The sequence below is a fragment of the Myotis davidii genome, unplaced genomic scaffold (assembly GCF_000327345.1).
Source record: "Myotis davidii unplaced genomic scaffold, ASM32734v1 scaffold179, whole genome shotgun sequence".
Taxonomy (NCBI): domain Eukaryota; kingdom Metazoa; phylum Chordata; class Mammalia; order Chiroptera; family Vespertilionidae; genus Myotis; species Myotis davidii.
The window spans coordinates 55876-62495 of NW_006291130.1; positions in this window are offsets into that span (position 1 = coordinate 55876).

Below are 6620 nucleotides of genomic sequence, written 5' to 3' on the forward strand. Positions count from 1 at the left end.
GGAAAGAGAAGGACTCCAAGTGTTCCAAACTAGTTAGTTATAGCCTCAGATAATAATTAAATGTTATTTTCCTGCTCTGAATCATCACATTTACATCTTCTTTTTGTCCCTGGAGATGAGTAGGGATGACTGAGACAAATAAGAATCCAGACATTATATGAAACCCTAAAAATTACTCACCTCATTTTCAAGTTTATTTTTCACTGTTAGCCCTATGGCATTGCAGAAAACATAAAAATGCAAAACCTGTTTATTTTTCTAACACTAATTTTAGATTGTGCCCATATTGATTCTTTCTTAATCTGTTAGTTTATTAAAGTAGAATAAAATATTCTAAACACTCTTCCCCTGGCTCCTCAATTGTTCATAACACAGCAATGTGTCACGACCAGGAGCCACTTCTACAATAGATTGATGAGCCATTGTCACTTCTCCGAACGTAGGTTACGTCTCCGGAACAAAATAGTCCTTAGCCATAAAAATCCTGATTTAGATTTCACTAGGTAATTTAAGTTTCTGGCAACATGCCAAACTCAGAAACCATCCATTTATTTAGCAACAATCGCAAATACAAGAACTGTATTTAAAATGTGTGTGCTATTAAAATTGTTTCTAACAGTCAACTGGTGAGTTCATCAGTTCATGACAAATGATTGCTTCACTTATTTATGTGCTCCTCAGAGTAATCCATCACCTTTGCTCTAGGGCACTCACTGTACTTCCCAGCAAACCGAAATTATATTCTACTTTATTATGCACAGGAAAATTGAAGAGGAGAGAAAAGGCAGATGTAGGAGTAGAGAATGAAGAGTAAACACTCACTAAATTAACTTCTGACCAGAGGACAAGTGACAAGAGAAGTCTGTCACAGTAATAGTGTAACTGGGGTGTTTTCAAAGAAATTAGATATTCAACTAGAAAGTTTCAAAAATCTATTGTAGCTTCGATTAACTATTTTGTTGTGATTATCTTGGTTTCTACCCATCATGCAACTTGCAGGACTCCATTGGGCATTTGGGCGGTACTGACACATTGAAATGAACATAATAAACTTTCTCTCACCTGCAATAGTAATTTAGACAGGAGCTAAACACTAGTCTTTTGAGGAGGGATCCCTTTTTTATCCTTTTGGGGGAAAGTAGGTGAGTAGGCATGCTAAATTATGAAATTTTTATTGGCCAGGCTCTAATGAAATAATTTTTGGTTCTTAGAGTAGAATTGTTTTCATATTTTTTAAGTAACAAAAATGTTAGAACACTAAAAAGAATACTCCATGTTAATAAGCATTATTTTATAATTAATGCATACCATTAAAGTCAAATGCCTAAGCAAAATCCAAGATTACAGTTGAGTTAAAAACCAAAAGTAGAGTCAGGGATGAGCAATAAAAGGATGGCTTATGCACAGTAAATTGATCATTTGTGGTATATTTTTTTGTTGAAGCAATAACAGGGCCACTACCTCCAGGATCTTTTAATCCCACCCTACAGATTCTAAACCAAAGTGAGGGCAAGTCCAGGCTAGGTCTGTGTTCATGTGGTTCTGTCCTAATTAATAGAATGTCTGGCATATCGAAGAATAAACAAGCACTTTTTAGAAATGTCTTTCATAATCAACTATAAAGCAGATTTCTTTATAGCAATATGTTAAATTATATTTCTTTAATTCATCTGTTCTACTATTTTCATTCTAAAAAATTAAAGATGATACACAACATGTGGCTATTTCTTGAGTATTCCAATTCACTAACTTCATATGAAAAGTTTAAAGGTCTTAGTTCTGCCGAAACCGGTTTGGCTCAGTGGATAGAGCATCGGCCTGCGGACTAAAGGGTCCCAGGTTCGATTCCGGTCAAGGGCATGTACCTGGGTTCCGGGCACATCCCCCATGGGGGGTGTGCAGGAGGCAGCTGATCGATGTTTCTCTCTCATCAATGTTTCTAACTCTCTATCTCTCTCCCTTCCTCTCTGTAAAAAATCAATAAAATATATTAAAAAAGTCTTAGTTCCTCAATAATTCTTTTTAAGCATTTCAAATGATTTAAAATTATGAAGAGTATGGTAAAATGTATCAGTTCTAAAAATTAGGCTTATGTGTTGACTATGACAAAGGAGTTGAATGACAGTTATAGCTATCCTTTAAAAATAGATGTGAATGAGTATCTATTATTGTCATATTTAATGCAATTAGATACATGTGGCAACCTATCATACTCATAAATTTTTTTCAGTTATGCAAGATTTCTGATACTTAGGTCTATTTGATTCCTCACATCAACAAGATTATATTTTACTAGGGGCCTAGTGCACCAATTTGTGCACCTATAAGGAACTGTGGGCCATGAGGCTGCGGTAGGCACAGGGGCAGGTCTTGGACCACCCTCCATGCACCCTCCTGGCCCCTCAAGCCATGGCCCCCAGTCCCCTGTCTGCTGGCAGCCCTGCTCCTGCTGCTGCCACTTCACGCTCTGACGCGATGGCCCCACTCACATCCGCTGCTGCCCCGATCACCCCTCAGGAGCAGGAGGAGGTAGAGAAACCCTCAGGGGTGATCAGGGCATGCTCGCACCCGCTGATGATGCCAACTGATCAGGATCAGCGTCGGGCACCAGCAGCAGGTGTGAGTGGGGCCAACACTGACAGTGGGTGCAAACAGCAGCTCTGGCACAGGCAGTGGGTGTGAGAGGGGCTGACGCCAGCAGCAGGTGTGAGCACCAAGCAGGACCACGGCATGGAGCAAAGAATTTTCAGTAACCTCCAGCAGCTCACCCCAATGACAGCGACTGGTGCCCCACCTTGGTCTGGTACCCCTGCGCACCTGCTCCACCATCCCACCGAAGCCAACACCCACCATGTTCCACATATGCGCCCTGGTGGTCAGCGCACATCATAGTGACTGGTTGGTTGGTTGTTTGGTTGTTCCAGTTGTTCCACTGTTCAGTCTGTTTGCATATTAGCCTTTTATTATATAGGATAATGATTCAGTATGGTCTTATTTAAATTTAACTATGCTATCTTTTAAGTTTTAAGTTCATCATTTTACTTTTGCTCTGGTGAAACTTCTTTTGGTTGTATTTTTAAATTTAGAAAGGACTGAAAATAGAGAGGGGAGATTACTTTTTAAAATATTAGCAAAACAATCTAGTAGTTTAATTTTGTCTCATGTATGTGCGGTGCCTTGTAAAAATCTGGAGAACCACATAATAGCCACTGCAGTGTATAAACTATTACATGAGCTTCAAAGAAAAGAAGTATTATGCCTTATTCTTTAAGTTTAGCCATTTGAAATGTTCAACAATGCTGGTAATACCTTATAAAAATTTATGAGAAAAATGTTAGACCAGCTTTTCTTCAGTAAATAAGTTGTAGATAGGATTCCTTTTTACAGAAGTAAATATTTTTCTTCATTCTCTATCTTCTAATGGCTGTTACTCTAATTTCTTTTTCTGTAACAACTTTCACTTTTTAAATATCCTTATATACTAGTACTATTCAAGAAGCAATACAAATACAAACACATACAAAAAAGTACTTATTGTCAACTTCTTTATGAATCAGATATAAAGCTTATGCTGAGTCATAACTTGTATGTATCTATCAGTTATGTTTAAGTTGTGAAAGATTCTTTGTAAACTGCAGAGTAATTGTTATATTTTATATATGTTTTCAAAGCACAGAATGTACAGACAAAAACTGCTGAGTAATTATCTGGGCTTAGATGTGATTATATTGTAATTGTAAGACTACATATATATTTATACAGCTTCTTTTGTGCTTTTTCAGTTCCAGGATCTCACCTCGGAGACCACATTACATTATGTCTCCTTAGGCTCCTCTTGGTTGTGACAGTTTCTCAGACTTTCTTTCATTTTGATGAGCGTGATAGTTTTGAGGAATAGGTCATTGTAGAATGTTTCTCAATGGAGGGCTCATGATTTTTCTCATGATGAGACTGGAATTATGGGTTTGGGAGAGGAAGGTAACAAAGTCAAAATGTCATTAAAGTCACATCATATCAAGAGCATCTACCATCAACAGGACTAACAGCTGTCCATGCTAATTCTGGACACAGGGTTGATGTAGTGTCTACTGGTTTCTTCACTGTGAAGTCACTATTTTTACTCCCATTCCATGCTGTACTCGGAAAAAGTCACTACTCATAGCCCACTCTTAACGAGTAGAGTTATTTTTATCAATTGTCCTTTGTCTCTAACATCAACTAGATAATTAAAGTAGATTTGAACATAGTCTCTCCCAATTGTATATTGTGTATTTACCTAAGTATAAGTGTACTCAAACACCCAGCCACACACATTGATTTAGTTTTTATTTTTCAATTACAGTCTACATTCAATGTCTTTCTGTGTTAGCCTCAGATATACAGTATAGTAGCTAGACAACCATATACTCCACAGAGCGGTCCCCCCAATACTTCAAGCACCCACCGGGCATCCTCTATAGTTATTATAATATTACTGACTATATTTCCTGTGCTGTAATTTACATTTCTGTGACTATTCTGTAAATACCAATGCACACATTGATTTCAGCCAATTCTCTCTCTTTTCCTCTTTTCCACAACCAAACTTCTTGAAAGGTTTGCCTAAGCTGCCTCCTTTGAACACATATGCAGGCAGACATCTACACTAATAAAAGAGAAACATGGTAATTAGTGTCACTCCGCTACCGTTCCCATTGGCTAATCCCCCTGTCACTCACAGAGTAGGGCCGAGATATGCAAATTAACTGGCAGCCAAGATGGAGGCCAGCAACCAGGCAGCTGATGCTAACAGGGAGGCTTGCTTGCTTCAGTGACAGAGAACTCCAACGTTCCCCGCCTGACTTGCCCGCCTCTCAGCTGCAACTCCCAGCAACTAGGTTGCAAATAAAGGAGCTAAAAAAAAACCCAGAAACCTGCTTTACTCAGTGGAGCTTCAGCCAGCTGGACCACAACATTGTATCAAATACAGACAGTAAACAAAGGCCAGAAACCTGTTTTCAGCAGCCGAGGCCTCAGAGCTAAAACTGGCCCAGAATAAAAAAAAAAAGAAAAGAAAAGAAAAAACGGAGTGGTTGGGAGCTTCAGTCCCAGCCTGAAAACAGCCCTCAGCCCCTCAGCCAGACCGGCCAGGACCCCAGTGCGGACCCGCACCCTAAAGGGTGTGTGACCAGCTGCAAACAGCCATCATCCCCTCATCCAGGCTGGCCAGGCACCCCAGTGGGGACCTCCACCCTGATCCAGGACACCCTTCAGGGCAAGCCAGCCGCCCCACCCATGCACCAGGCCTCTACCCTATATAGTAAAAGGGTAATATGCCTCCCAGCACCAGGATCAGCGGAGCCATGAGGCCTCCCGGCACCGGGATCAGCATGACAGGGGGCAGTGCGCAAACCCCCTGATCGTCCTGCGGCTCTGTGTGTGACAGGGGCGGGGCCCCAAGCTCCCCCGTCCCCCATGGGCCCTGCTCTGTGTGACGGGGTAGAGCCATAACCTCCCCATTGGCCCTGCCCTGAGTGTGACAGGGGGCGGTGCCCCAACTCCCCTATCGGCCCTACTCTGTGAGTGACAGGGGGGAGCTCCTCAACCCCCTGATGGGCCCTGCTCTGTGCGTGACAGGGGGTGGCACCACAACCTCCCCATCGACCCTGCCTTGAGTGTGACAGGGGACAGTACCCCAACCCCTCTATCGGCCCTACCCTGAGCGTGACTCAGGGTGGCAGCGCAACCGCCCGATCCGCCCTGCTCTGTGCATGACAAGGGGCAGCGCCCCAACTCCCCAATTGGCCCTGCTCTGAGCCCGACCAGGGACTGCACCTAGGGATTGGGCCTGCCCTCTGCCACCCGGGAGCAGGCCTAAGCCAGCAGGTTGTTATCTCCCAAGGGGTCCCAGACTGCAAGAGGGCAAAGGCCGGTCTGAGGGAACCCCCTTCCCCCGAGTGCACAAATTTTTGTGCACTGGGCCTCTAGTCTATATAATAAAAGCCTAAGTAAGCATTATGTTGGAATGACCAGACCAGAATGACCAGTCACTATAATGCCTACTGACCACCAGGGGGCTCAATTCAGGAACTGACCTCTGGTGGTCAGTTCGCTCCCACAGGGGGAACAGCTGCTTAGCCAAAAGCTAAGGAGCAGCGAGTTGAGGGGTAAGGAGCCTGCTGCTAAGGAGTAGCAAGCTGAGCTGTAAGGAGCAAGCAGGCAGGCAGTAAGGAACAATGGATCCCAGATTGTGAGAGGGATGTCCAAATACCGGTTTAGGCCCGACTGCCAGCTTAGGTCTGATCCCCCTGGGATTTGGACCTAAGCTGGCAGTCAGACATACCTCGAAGCATCCCGGACTACAAGAGGGAGCAGGCTGGGCTGAAGGATGCCCTGCTGCCCATCCCCCACCCCCATTGCACACATTTCATATACCGGGCCTCTAGTCTTCAATAAAAGGGTGTGTGAAACAAACTTTAAATATTTCTATTAGCTATAATAAACCATACCTCAAGTAGAAAATTTTTAAGATGCTAGTCATTTCTCATCAGCAAATTGACAGTCTTCCCCTCAAAAATACTGACCTCAAATAATTTATTCCATGCGAAAGACACTTCTATAAATGATCAATCAGCATAGGC